This window comes from Aptenodytes patagonicus, chromosome 4 (assembly GCF_965638725.1).
Source record: "Aptenodytes patagonicus chromosome 4, bAptPat1.pri.cur, whole genome shotgun sequence".
Classification (NCBI taxonomy): domain Eukaryota; kingdom Metazoa; phylum Chordata; class Aves; order Sphenisciformes; family Spheniscidae; genus Aptenodytes; species Aptenodytes patagonicus.
In genome coordinates this window covers 29,370,724-29,385,915 of record NC_134952.1, presented here as the reverse complement: position 1 = coordinate 29,385,915, position 15,192 = coordinate 29,370,724, and the positions used below count along the sequence as shown (strand labels likewise).

Sequence of the window (15,192 nt, the reverse complement as noted above, 5' to 3'; positions counted from 1 at the left end):
TTCTGAAATCTTAAAAGGAGGCAAACTACTTCCTAAAAGCCTTTTGTTTGTACTGGCCTAGATCATTATAGCATTTTTTTTTTACTTTGAAATCTGTGGTTTTATGAATTCTATTTCTCTCTTTTTTTTTTGAGAATCCACAGGTAAAATGTGTATTGCACTCAGCATGTTTTTAACATTTGCAGCTACATAACAAAACAGTAAGCAGAACTGAATCTCCTGTTTCAGTTGAATCTCCAATGTCAGCTCATTGCCTAGGAGGGTCTGGAGGAATTTACACATTTTTATTTATTTATTTATTCATCTGAACCCTCAAAATTTGGTCAGATCAAAGGGTGAGTTAGGAAGGTTGTATTCATGTTGTTAAATAATACTGAGCATCCTCTGCTTGGTGTCCTTATACGCTCAGGGTCACAGCAACCACCGCAAGCATCTGGGAAGCTGAATTCCCTAGGTTTGGCTGGCAGGGGCTTTGTCTTGAATCTGAAGGTAGCAGGGCTTTTGTAGATGACTTTTGGATGTCTTGTTATTTCCTTGCCTTAGGCATTGGTCTCTCTTGTTTGCTGCCTGAAAAAATCTGTTTATTTATTCGTTTAAGAAGTGAAAAACTTCTGCATAAGTCAAGTGACAGGGCTCAGTATAGGTATGTCTGCAGGAAATTACGATGATCCATGACAGTGGTTACCCAAGTTTTGAACACATGCATCACTCTGAAGCTTTAGATTTACTTGTACTCTACCATGAAAGTCATAAAGAAATGAAGAATTTGTACATTTCGTTCTTTAGTGAGCTGTAGATCAGCAGTGATCTGAAGGCCAGACTCTAGATGTAGATAATGTAGGGGCTTCCTCTTTGTTCAAGCTCTGTGAACATGGTATGAAATTGGGATTTTCTTTCTGTTTTTTGTTTCGTCACTTTACATTTTTATTAGTTGGCTGCTTTCTACTCCTATTTCAGTCGTCTTTATTACCCTCCTTGCCATTGCAAGAGATTTCTGTGTAGATAACTGACCAAAATTGCTATTGATAAGAAAATTTGCTGCTCAAGGACATTCTTTCAAATAATCCTGTTAATATCTGTAGAGAGCAAAGAAAAGTGACTTCCTGAAACAAATTCATTTAATTTCTTGACATTTTGTAGAAAAAACAGTACTGAACTATCTTTGATCCTAAGGGCTCAGTTTTTAACTTAGCTGTAGTGCATGTGGGGGAAGGCATTGAGAAATATTTATTGCCTGAGAGACAAGAAAATATAGGAAAAGTTGTGATCTAGTGCAAGAGTAGAGAACATGAATCATGGTGGTTTGTTCCCCGCACCCCCCCTCCATCTAGTATGAAATAAGAGAAACCAGACAGTCTTATTATTAGAGTCTTTGGATAAACAACTTCTGAGTGCCAGGATTCTAGGTAGTTCTGTAAAACTTACTATGGCTTGAAGAAGGTGTGGAAACACTCCATGAGTATTTATGTATCTCGTTTGACACAGAATAGAAAGCTATCCCAGAACAACTTCACATCAATTACTGTTTGTTGAGACATTGTTCCAGTTAAGAAAGGTGCATACAAAAAATTTGCTTGTCGTTATAACAAAATATGTCCTCTTGCATTACTTTCACTGTTCACTGAAGTATGTTAAAGCTATGAATTTTTTTTCTGTTGAAGGTGGTATTTGACATACTAAATTATGCAACTGATCTTTAGATGGTGTGATTAAGTGTTTTGTAAAAATAAGTCTGCCAACTGTACGCAAGCTACTTTACCTTGCATGCTTGATTCAGATATATTTTAATTTAGGTACAGCTAAGGGTAAATGCTTGACTACATAAACTCTAATTGACTGATGCATGTATTTACATTCCTGGATCACTGATCAAGGGCAGTTAATTACTAAAACAAAAGTCCTGCCTAATTGGAGTCTGAGAATCTAAAACATGTGACAGCAAGCCCTGCCCTCTGCTGTACCTCAGTGTGTGGCTGGAACTGTCAGGTTTACAGCTGGTGCGCAGGGGTTTGGAGACCCTCAATAAAGATTTATACTTTAACCAGAAGAGAAACAAAATTTGCAGTCATTTTGGAAGAAATGTAATATAGGAGGGAAGCTAGGACTTGTCTGAAGCAATTTTTTGTCTGTGAAATATACAGCATACTTGGTGCTTCAGTGGCTTGGGTAGTAAATACTTTTTTTTTTTTTTTTTTTTTTTAAAAAATACTAGATAAAAACATCCTTTATGACACCAATACTAATGCCTGTGAAGCTGATGGGAAGGATACCATCATGGTATCATAGTACAAGAACTGTTTTGGTAATGCTTGATTCAGGACCCTGTATGATCATAGTCCTGATGCAATGATGTTAGTGGTATGAACTTGGTTTTGCGGCTTACAGATGAGTGGAGCCCATTCTGCAAAGTGGTCGTCTTCATGAGGAGACCTCACCTTGGGCAAAATGGTTGCTCCTGCTAAACTTCGCTGAACTTGGGGGAAAATTGGAGCTTTGCTGTACTGAGCTCCATCAGAAAGTTGCCTTGTACTCTTCACCAGAAGATTTAATTTAAAAAAAAATGTCTGTTATAAATGTTTATTCATATTCTCTACTTTTAAGCACCAGAAAAGGAATCCAGAGGAAAAATATGCTAAACTAACATTAAGGGTCTGATTAAACTTGGGAAATGCAGGGGTAAGACTCAACCAAACAATTCTCATTTTTGTGCTGAAGTATTGTACCTCATTTAGTGTGCAAGATTTCCTTCCCTGACAGACCATAACAGCTGCAATAGCAAACCTTTAATGAGGTAAGGACTGTTTTAGCCTTGACTGTAAATGATTCTTACTTTATGCTTCCCTGCATCAGGTATATCCTTGAGATGCATCCTTTCATGTAAAAGAGGTTTAGAGAGTAGAATGAAAAAAAATGTACATACTAACAGGACTTTAAATTTCAGCCTCAACTGTTTTACTAATATTATGGTTGATGGAAAATTACACTTGAGCACTCTCGCTGCAAAAGTGTTTTTTGACTAAACAGAATTTTTGTATGAAAATAGGTGCTTTCCCCAGGAGGAGAGACTGACCTACAAAGGACAGCTAAAGAATGAGGCACACAAATTTTCCTGGAAAAGCTACGGCAGTGTTTCCAAACTTTGACCAAAATATTTGGGTTCTTATATTTTCTTCATCCATGTGTATAATCCAACATTTTGGTTATGGCCATCACCTACAAACTGAATTCATAGATTCATTGGAAAACTTAAGAATGAAATATAAGAAAGCATATACGTCATCAGAAACTAGGTAGCAATGAAGTTCATCAGAGGTGTCTGCTGTGCACAATACTTTGTGCACTGCTCAGGGAGGCTGTTGGAGGGCAGATCAGATTTGATAGTGAAAGGCTGGAAATGCTCCAAGTGACGAAGCTATCCATCATGAGGATAAAGTTCTGGGTATGTATATTGGTCTGACTTAATAAATGGTGCCAGACTATGAAACTCGCTCCTGCAGGAGCTGTGATTTGTCGCAGACTTCATTTTGTTTCAGTACAAATGTATGGGGAAATTGGCTCAACCTTTCCTGGTAACTCAGGGCTTGTTCATCTTGTTAGACAAGTAAGAAAAGTTAGCATCTCCCTGGTGTTGAATGGGCTTTGACACAGCAAATCAGCTTTGATCCAAAGGCTGTTTGAACATTGAAATGGGGCTATGCTTAAGCTCATAGCCTGTTATTTTTGTCTTATCTGCTTTCCCATCAGAGATTTTTCTGGGAAGGTTTTTTACTCTTCTTGAAGACAGCCCTGTCCTTCTGGCATTCTTTTGTAGAAAATCCAGCAAAATTTTTCTGGGTGTCTCTACAAATAGCAGGAATTTGTCCCTTAGGAAGACTTGTAGTAATGACTTTAAAGATATCAAAATCAGGAGCTGACATTACGCTTAATGACAGTCAGGAATCATGGAGTAGCACTGTTGATGTTGCAAAGGTAAGTGATATTGGCTATTTACTGTAATGGCCCACTCTTGCAATAATAAGCTTAATAGGCAATATTTCATGCTTACTGAATTAAAGATTTCATTTTTTTTCAGGAAAAGATTTTTTTAGTGAGTGGTGTTTGTTCACTGTGTATAACTTAAAACTGAAAAGTCACAGACTATGGAGTCATTGTAGCTGAGGGTAAGTGATATTTATGCTGCCATGGACCTCTGAGAGGTAGATTAATCTAGATGATTTCATGGGGTCTCTTTTACTCCTTCATGTTCACAGTTCCTAGATATTGACAGCAAGAGAGCTTTCAGTCAGTTGAACGTGAAGCTGAGTAAAAAAAAAAAAAAATACTTTTTTTGCAATGGATAATTAACCTCTGTCATGCATTGCCCCAAGATATCATTGCAGACAGATGGCAAACAGGAGTCCAAAAAGTCTTAAACTTTTTATACGTCTCTTCACAATATTTACAGTAGCATTAGAAGTGGGAATTATAGAAGGGATATAAACATTCATATTTCGACTTGTTTACAAGATGGGAAGATAAAATAAAATTGGTTAGTTTCAAATTTTCTTTTTTTAGAAAACCATACATCGTTCTATATGAGACAAATGCTCAAGGTCTGTGTGCCAAATTCTGTGCTCCTTAATTGAGCACATGGCTTTTGCCTGACAAAGGCCTATGGAATTCAGCCCAGTTACCTTATTTTTTTTCATGCAGTGCTGTGTGCTATAAATTAGGATGCAGTAGTATGACAATGCAAGTTCTAAAAAAATTCATCTATTTTCATGGGTAGGAAATTGTATCTCTTGCCCATCATTAACCAGCAAACAGCCGCTCAGTATTCTAATCACCACTGAATAGTTTGACACATCTTTAAACAGCCGTTTTAGCATGTTCGGTTTAAAAGACTCTGTTGCTGACAGAGCAGTTGCACAGCTGGCTGGCTGTACTTGGTGCACTAATGTAGTTGGAGCACAGCTGTGGTGAAGTAAATCATGCAAAAATACTGACTTTTAAGGTTAGTCTGGTTTGCGATAGAATGAAGAACATGTTCCCATAAGTTTAGGAAGACAGAGATTTGTATCGCTGCGATAGTAAAACAGTACTAGAGTTCATGGAAGATCTACAAAAATTTTCTGTGATGAATGTTTTCAAACAATCTGTTCTGAATGTTGCTGATTTACACTACTGAAATGAGCAAATTTGAGGTGTCTTGTATGTACACTATCCATAGCGCATCTGAGTACTGCATATGCTGAGTACCAAATTCCACCAAAGACATCAGTGCATTGCTTCTTGGTGAGATGCTTTGCATTAAGGTTAACACGCACTGCTGAGAGAAGGATTATTGTTGTTGTGAGGAAACAGTGGGGACAAATTGGATGGGGGAAGAATAGATTTTTAGCCCAGGGCTTATCATAAAGGAAAAAAAAGGAGTCAACTGTTTCTTGATGAACTCTTTTGTAATAGAATATACAATCTGCCTTAGGCTTAAATAACTATATTTTCCAAAGTATATAATAGTTTTGATTATTTTAATGCGCTCCTGGTGTTTTAGCTAACTAAATTGGTATAATCTTTTTAAATCCCTCAGGGCTATTCCATCAGCTTAGTGACTATCCCATGAATCAGTCAGGGAATGTGTGAAAATATACCTAGATTTTGGAACAGAGAGAAGCTCCCACTGTAATTTCAGAAACGCCCTTCAGATCTGGGGAACTGTTCTTGAGTTTAAACAAAAGTCGTTCTGTTTTTTCGCAGTCTCATATCATATTTTGCTTTTTTTTTTTTTAATTGTGTTGTAGATGACCTAAAAGGAATAGAAATGCAAGGAAGTCTGTTACGAGGATGACATATGCCTCATCGTGCTGAAGATGGCATGCCACTGAAATCTGGTTAGAAAGCAGAAAAGTGCCCCAGAGGGCTCTAAACAGGTAATATAATATTTTTAGAGTGGAGAAAAAGCAAAAGTTTGTGTTTTGCTTTTAAGCTTCTGTAGGAGTACTTCAGCTGTAGGAAAAAAAAATGGCTTAGCTTCTGTGGTTATTAGCCCAGAGAGAGCTGTCAATCAGCTTGACTCCCTTGAACTACTCACTGCAGACCCAATTACAGTGGGTTGCCTATACTTCGGGGACATAAAAGGGCTTGGGCTTAAAATTCATTAATAGAGTTTCACAATTTTTTTTTCAGAAATATTCCCTTCCTCCAATTTGCACACACTGTGTGCATACAGATCTGGGGTGCAAAGGCCTTCACAAAACAGTGCCCAGCAAATGCTTCTGTAACTTTCTGTCTGGGGCATCGTCTCTCCTAACTGTACCAATACAAAATGAAATTATCTTTCACAAATAGAGCAACTGTTTACCATGAGAGGTGTAGTAAGAGCAGAGTAAGCCAGACAGCAGAGGAGAAAGGCAAGTTTCAGGTGGGTCAGGGAAGAGGTTCAAAGTAAGGAGAAAACAAGTACCTCCAGGACTGGAATACATTTTAGCTATCTGATTAAACATAAAATATTATAAACATATAAACTAATAACACAAAATCCCATGCTCCTGTTGAGAACTAGAGACCCAGCGAGAACTTCTTTTCCTCAGCCTAGCCTGTTCAGGCACCTGTCCTTCTGCCCGTGGCTCCCGAGCGCAGCAGGCTTGGAAATGGTCCTCTTCCCGTGGGGGTGCCAAACACACGGCTCTGGATCCCGCTTTCGAAACCTGCTCAAAGAGAAATAAAAGCAAGAGACAGGAGACTTTTTGTCCTGGTTTTGGTTGGAATAGAGTTAATTTTCCTCCTAGTAGCTGGTACAGTGCTGTGTTCTGGATTTAGGATGAGAATAATGTTGATAACACACCGATGTTTTAGTTGTTGCTAAGCAGTGCTTACACTAGTCAAGGACTTTTCAGCTTCCCATGCTCTGCCAGCGAGGACATGCACAAGAAGCTGGGAGGGAGCATAGCTGCGACAGCTGACCCAAACTGGCCAAAGGGATATTCCATACCGTATGATGTCATGCTCAGTATATAAGCTGGGGGAGTTGGCCAGTGGGCAACTATCGCTGCTCGGGAACTGGCTGGGCATCGGTCGGCAGGTGGTGAGCAGTTGCATCACTTGTTTTTCCTGGGTTTTGTTTCTCTCTCTCTTTTTTTGTTGTTTTCCTTTTCATTACAATTTATTATTACTATTATTATTTTATTTTATTTCAGTCATTAAACTGTTCTTAATTCAGCTCATAAGTTTTCTTACTTTGGTCTTCTGATTCTCTCCCCTATCCCATTGGGGGTGGGGAGGGTGAGCAAGCGGCTGTGTGGTGCTTGGTTGCTGACTGGGGTTAAACCACAGCACTTGCTTTACCAACTGGCAGTGCAGAAGGAATGAAGGAGTGTTCATTTATTATTAGCTATTGTAATTATAAAAATTAACTATAACAGTCACCAAAACTCTGGTCTTCTGGCTAGAGCAGAAGAAAGCCCTCCTTGGTCTTTCATAAAAGAACTCCTATGTGAGATATTGATAGATTTGGTTCATTTGTCCATACCTCCATGCCATAAAAAGCACTGTGCTATGTTCAGTAGTGTTTATAAAGCACTGGAATCCTGGGATGAACGTAGCCAGATAAACATTAAATGTATTTCTGAAAAAGCCAAGTATTTCCATTTGAAATGGATGGCATTCAGTGCTTTGAAGTCCTTTGAGAATGTGACTGGGATAAATATCGGCATCCTTAGGGTGTGAGGCACCTTTGACAAGTGTGGCAAGGAACCACCCTAAACATAACTAAGGTTTTCTAAGCTCATGTGGCAAACATATCAGGAGGTGGGATGACATTAACAGTACAGCACCTCTCTGCCTGACTTTGCAGGAGAGATCGCAACTAAATTGTAGCCAGTGCCTGTATTTATATTCAAATACAAATATTTTCCCTTTATATGTCTTACTTACTAGTACTTACTAAAAAAGATGTATATATTTAATGAACCTTGTCCATAATTTGTTTCTGTTGGTCATCTGTAGGCAAATAAGTCTTTCTGTAGACGTATGCAGATTAAATAATAAAATTCACAGCATTGAACAGTACCTGGCGCCAGATAGTTTCACTGTTGGAGTTATATGGGTATATTCGTACTGATAATTCAGTGCTATTAGTTCTACTTGCATAGAGACTCGTTAGTACTAAGAAGTAATAATTAAAGTACTGAATGCCTGAATTAGTTTTATTAGGAGAGGAGTAGGAAAATGTATCACTACTGTAAATGCTGAGAGGTTAATACTTGTAGTAAAGCAGCTCTGCATATCTTGCTGGAAAGAGAGGGAAAATTTGTCCCTAGCGATGGAAAATCCCTAATAAATCCATTCTTTAAATTTGCCAATGACTATGCAAAGTAAATGAAGTTAAATCAGCAACAATTTTCCTGCTATTCAGATGAAATAAGGCTCATAACAAAATAAGTGCTTGACACGTTGCTGGCTGAAAAATGTCCAAGAGATTTAGACCCATCTTCCTGCATGTAGTAGGTTTTAATATCTTGTTCCCAAGTATCTTTTTCTAGTTCATTATTTCATAAAAATACTCTTTTCAACAAAAAACTTAAAATGGTATTTGAGCTTAAAATTATAAGGAGTATTTATTTTGCATAAAGACATAATATTTGAAGAACCATTTTTCTTACAGAATTTAATAATTATTCCAGGGATATGAGAATCTCTTTACAAACAAATGCTTAAGATCCTTAGTTAATTATATACGCTTGAGTTTTATAATATAAACCCGACTAAAATACATACGCTTTTTTTCTAGTTTGAAATTCATCAATGTTTCTAAGTGGGTATCTATTTTAAACTAAGGCAACTTGTGCTTTAATACTTTCAGAAACTTAATTAGTTGACTATGTCAAACTATTGAAAGAATTGGCAGAATAAGTGGAGGTAATGATCCCTGTAAATGACCTTGGATTGTGAAGCCGTAAATAGACTATAAATGCCATTTTCAAAATATGACATGAAGTTTTATTCTCGTTATACAGTGGTTCAAGCAGAGATGATGCATTCCTAGCCTATGCCAGCCTTACCATGAGAACAGGATGGGATATGAATTACAGTTTCTTCAGCTATAATGTCTTAATTAGATATAAGTGATGAACTGATTTATATGTGGAAAACTTAAAATGCTGACTTGTTCCACTTATCGCTTGAACTACCAACACTTCATATTTTCACATTTAATGTTTTCACATAAACTACTAACATTTTCAGTAATCCCCACTGAATCTCTTTAATTGCTATATGGAAGAAAAATAAAAATGTTACATCAGAAAGAACTGATAAAACACTACTGTTAGGTTCGGATTTGAAACTCTCCATCTAGGAACAATGAAATTTGTTTAACAGCCATGTAATTGGACTTCGTTCTAGTAACAAACAGTACTTGGCAGGAAAATGCTGCCATTAGCCTAGCAATGTGTGGTACCTAAAGGCTGTCCCTTCTTGGCTGCCTTTTGAAGCCCTCAGAAGAGCCATAAGTAGTAAATTTTCCTTTTGGTTTTGCTGCTAGGTCTATACAATCTTAGGCCAGTGGATATTTCCATGCCCTTTTCTTAGCTTATCCTAAAATATAAGATGAAATAGAGGCACTGAATTAGTTGCAATGACCGCACAAAACCCAAGGGACCTCAACAGAAGGCTACAGTATCACGTGAACAGGAGGAAGGGGAATTTCAGTTGTTTTCTTTCATGGACAGCAAATGTGGGAAGGCAGCCTGCTCATGAGATAATTCAAGTGAAGTCTATAGTGGTAATTTCATGGGAACCAACTCTCCGTTTCTCAAAAATTATCGAAAGTTGTGGGAAACAAGGTATTACAATTTTATGTGCTTGATTTTCTATAGGAATGGGCTCACATTCCTCAGCAATTATTTCTTATATCCTTTCTTGACTTCAACACTGATGAAATAACGAAGTTTCCTTCAAATACATTAGCACAATTAATGATTTCCTGCTCTAGGTAGATACAAATAAAGACTCATTGACAATTATAAGTATGAATTGCCTCAAATCTTAATATAATTCTAATTTAAAATGTGGATTTCAGGGCCCAGTAACTCGTTTCCTTACCAATACTCCACTCTGAACATAGCTGTGGCAGCCTGCTCTTATGCAGCAGGCTTTGATTATAACTCTGATTTCATCTTCACGTAGTCTCCCTCCTATATTAATGTGTCAATTCAAGTACTCTTTACTCTTGTCCTACATTTGATTAGGAAAGAAAAAAAACATCTGGGCTACATAATTTTAGAATAGGCTCCATTAGTAATGATGACCTTGGTTGACCTTATTTTTTGTTTTAGAAATGTGCATGACACATAGTTGAGTGAGCTGAAGACCTATTTTCTAAGAGAACATAGAAATGAGAACATAATGTTAGCGAAAGGTGAGTGTAATCTGAAATCAGTGTGTAACATGCAGTCACAGAAGAGGGCGGGGAGAACAGGAGGCATGTGTAATCCAGCAGTTGTGCCTAGTGACATGCAGTCTTCAAAAACTTCTCTGCAAGTAGGACGGATAGATTATCTTCACTTACCCATGTTTCCCCTCATCTTGCAATGTATTGCCCGTAGGAAACGATGTGTAGCTCAGCGTAATGATGAGACTGTATAGGGGAGAATTCAGATACGTAAAGTGTGAGGCCAAACCTGCACAACTGTGCTCCAACATGGGAAAAGTTGCACTGGGACAGTCCGCTCTGCCTTTTTATAATTCCTGAATTAGACTCCTGAAATCCTGAGTTTCCCATTCCAGGATGCTAATGATCATAAAAGGTATTTTGTATTCAAATGCAAATGATTGCTTTCCTGCTCCTCAGAAAATAAATACTATCCCCAGATGTGAAGGTGGGAGGCACATCTTCAGAAGCGGTGAAAAAGATTTTCTCTGAGAATGATTATAGAAGAACAGTTGAGGGTTTTGGTTTTGTTTTCCTCCTCTAAAGAGTCTGATCTTAAAGGGCTTAGAAATAAGAGGCAAACACAAAATCCAAAACAAATGCCAGGTCCCAACTTTCCTAAAAGTGCAGCTTCTGTTATTCATTGCTATGGTTTGTCGACTCTTCTAGGCAGCAGGCCACCAAAACATGCTTCTTTACTGGCGTGTGGGAGACCTTCATGCACTGAAAAAGTTCTGCCTTTTTCCTTTTTGAGTCACACTAACCTTAGCAAGAAATTAGTTCATTAATAAATGAAGAGGAGGAGTGAATTAATTATTAATCGAAAATGGCAAAGACTGAGATTCCCTGCAAAATTTCTTTGTCATATGTGCACACACAAATTAGAAAGAAGGTAAGGTCAAACAGAAATGATTTCAGGGGAGGACAAGGGAGCAAGCAAGGAAATACTTGAAGTAGCAGAGCCTGTGGGGGTTGCTGCTCTGGAGAATTTACGGCATGCAGTTTTGGGAGAACACTTAACCAAATTTATGTATCACGAGCTATTTTTGAGGAGTCCTCAGGGGCAACTTAAGATGTGGACTGAGCATGAACTGCTCATTTCGATCTCTTCCTCTGCCTCAGCATCTGCATCTCTTGCATCGTGCTGTAGGACTGTGCACACCAGATGTTACCTGCACATGGCACTGGGATTCCAGAGTAAGGGAGTAGAAGTGGCTCTGCAGCCAGGAGAAGGAGCAGCAGCCCCTGTCACCTGGTTAAAAATGGGAGAAAACACATCTAGCTGTACTGATTCGTGAGCTGGGAGTTAAGAGGAAGAGGCGGAAAAAAAAGATAGTCATAGGACTTTTACATTTAACTTCTGCTTGTGGAACCATGGTAGAATAGTATGGAAAAATGTCTCTCTAAACATGTAAAACCACTTTGAGCAGGAAGTATCATGATTCTTATAAAAGTTATTTGTTACTAGGTGTGTTTTTAATTATTCTTTTATATTGAAAGTACAAGAGAAAATCTGTGGCTGTACAGACTGCAGCAGATGAAATTTCTCTGGATTTAATTTCAGAGTTTTAGCTCATCCTATGAAATCAGCTGACAAAAATTAATTCACATTTACTTGAACAAAAGTAGTACTCCTTGTTCCAAAAAAAGGGCTGCAAGACTACCAGATGTATTAAAAATAACAATATGTCAAACAAAGTAGGAGATGTTTAATGAGCTGTCTTAGGGACTAATAGTTTAGCAGCTAAAGTAACATATTTCTTATGGAAAAGGTAAAGCATATCCATGCATTTTAAACAGGCAAAATAAATGGTAGAGAAAACACTGATTTAGAGTCAAAAGACGGCATATACAGGCAAAACAATACGAGAACGCCAATGGGGAAAGATGTCTGTTAAAATGGGTGAAATAATTCTGTACTTACTGTAGACACGGTAAAATATAACTTACCCTCTCAAGAGTGTCTTTAAAAAGGAATAAAGTGCACAGGGGAATATTGCATGAAAGAAAATCTGTCCATAAACAGGCTTCCCTATATGCAGTTTTGGCCTTAGGGATTGTATTATTTATTATGTTAATTCCACAGCATTTAGAGAGCTTTTTCCTAGAAGTGGAACGTTTTGGAAAAATATCTTTAGGGGAAACTGAAGTTCTCCTCCTTCGAACCGTCTCGCCTAAAGATTTCTTCATGGAATCTGTCCTTACACGGTTACAGATGAATCAGACTTTACTGGAGAGCGAATTACCAGATATGTAATTGGCTTACAGGTGAAGAGGAGCAACAGAAATAGAAGGAGTGGCATATGGAAAAAGATAAAATGGTGTTAAAAAATGCATAGCTTGGCTTCAGAAATGACTTCAGCTGTGATGGGCTTTGATGATAGTTTGCAGCTATTGAAAAAGTGTGAAATAAAAAGGAGGAAAAGAAATTGTGTGATCTTAAAGTATTTTTGTTTACACCAAGATTGAATTCAGCCATATGTTTTCTGTAGAGGTGGCTGTACATTCCTTTCAGCCTATATCCACTAGATTTTTAACCAGACACCTTGCGCTCTGTGAATAAAGAGGATATAGAGACCTAATATTTCACTAGCTCTTTGCCATCCATATCTCTGTCCAGATGACATCTTTATAGGACAGGGAAGATCATTGTCTTCATTTCACAGATAGAAAGGCTTCCAGTGTGACTGCAGGAGCATGTAGGTATCCCAGTGCAGGCTCAGATGTCACCTGCAGAGCCCGGTGGAAAGCCATGCCAAGGCTCTCTGAACCACGGTCTACCGGAAGGGGCAGACTTGCCTAAAGTGGCTTATAAAAGTTTACTCCAGAAGTGCATGGCAGGGCAGGGAATTAAACCTGCTTGGCTTCTCACATCCCATGCCAATGATATTGTGTCATCCTTCCTTTCTCCTCCTCTTTAGTTAGACATGCGGTTGTATTTGGGGCTTGGCATGATGGGAAATACTGCTGTGGTGTGAAAGGAATCCTCCTCTATGAACAGAAATGTCACTCAGTTAAGCATTTGTAAGACAGAAATGGGTAAACAGTTAGTCAGAGGTGGTAAGTAATCCCGCTCCTATGATGATACCTCATTTTCTCCAGTAGAATACAGAATTTTCAGCACCTGGAAATCAGTCCATTTCATTGTGAAAGCTGCATTGCAACTGCGTGAGGCTGTAGTCAAAATCGAATTAGTTTCAAATAATGTCTGCAGTGTGGCCCAGACCTTCCTGCAGCTTTACCTTCAGGCTTCCTCTCTTGCTGCTTTTTCCACTCAATAATTCTAGTAATTTTGTTGGTATGTGCAACTGGCTGTTGTTTTCTTTTCAGCGGTGCCAGGTGGTCATCTTTCCTTTGTGGTAGTTTTATTCCAAGCAGTTGGCTTCCTGATAGCTGGATGTCTTTTCCCATTAGCTGGCTGTTGCTTCTTAATGATTGAGCTGCTGCTTCTTGTTTACCACTTTCCTTTCACAGCTCTCAGCTTGTTGCTTCAGTTGACATGTCAGTAGACATGACAACATCAAGTATCTCCTTCTGTTACCTCTCTTCTTCCTGCTGCTTCTGCTTTTTGCTATGACTGGCATTCTGGTTCTTGTTCATCAAGACTATTGTTTGGAATAAAAATCAGCATTTCCTTGCTGATTTTATTTCTGAGTTTTTACTGATCTATTATTTTATTTCCCGTTGTATTGTTGGTCTCAAGCTCTAGAATTTTACTTAAGACAGTTGGGCTATTTTGAATTCTTGTATTGCATATTTATTATACACACTAAGGCAACAGATAATTCTGGATAGGCCACGGTGGTTAACTTCTGCATATTTCATTTGTGCAAATGCTTTGGACATTTTTAGAGTTTCTGTTCCTAACCAGTTCTCTGTGAATCATATTGGTTAGTGGTGTTAACAAAGACTTAAATTTGAGACTGGACTTTATCACCTATTTCAGAAATGCAATATAGGTAACATAATTAAGCTTCTTGTTAAGGAACCAAGATCTGTTTTTAATTGAAAGATATAGGTTAATTAGTGTGGAATGTGGATCAAAGACACTGAACAGCAAGACTTTTGTTTTTCAAACTCTGATCTTCAGAAGTCAATGTGTGCTTTTCTATTGACTATGCCAATGAATGGATGGATGGGGTGTTTTTCAAAATTAGACTTTAAAATAGCCTGCTAGCAGTGTTGAACCATTTAGAAAAAAGTTGAACCCAGAGTATTTACCTTGGTGTAGAGCATTAGTTATGCATTAATGGACTTCTCTAAATTTTGTATCTGTGTCGCACGGTTCCATTCTTGTCAAAAAGGGCTCAGACTGAGAACTCTGCCTACCCTCTGTTTGTGAGAAAGGTGTCACAAAACTATGACTGCTTCATATTTGCTTATAGTTGTTTGCGTTTAAAAAGGCACATAATGAACATTCTTAGGCCACTAAACACTTTTTGCCTTTACATGCTTTGACCATGTTTGTGAGAAGAAATAATTTACAAACAGTAGCACAAGAGAAAATACTCTGGGATATAGTGATATCTATTTTTTAAATTTATTTGAATTTTATTAATATTGTATGTGTACTTCATTGTATTGCCACTATTTATAGTAACGATATGCCAGCAATGGCTTATACTAAATGATTACAAACCCCGGGTTTACAAGGTGATCTGCAGTAGCAGGTTGATATGGAAGACAGTACAGTCTCCATTGCCCATTGCTTTCCTGATCACCATGTATGTGACTAAAAGGTTTAAGAGCATAAATCATGTGACACGCAACACCCATAACTAGTG

At 38.0% G+C, this 15,192-nt stretch overlaps 1 long non-coding RNA gene across 1 annotated transcript; it reads right to left on the bottom strand.

The window, feature by feature from the left end:
• Positions 1-4,403: 4,403 nt before the first annotated feature.
• On the bottom strand, positions 4,404-10,615 carry LOC143159417 (uncharacterized). The gene is made up of 2 exons (XR_012995168.1): positions 10,547-10,615; positions 4,404-6,686 (listed from the first exon to the last, which is right to left on the bottom strand). It is a non-coding gene; the product is annotated as an uncharacterized LOC143159417 (long non-coding RNA).
• Between the last annotated feature and the right edge of the window lie 4,577 nt (positions 10,616-15,192).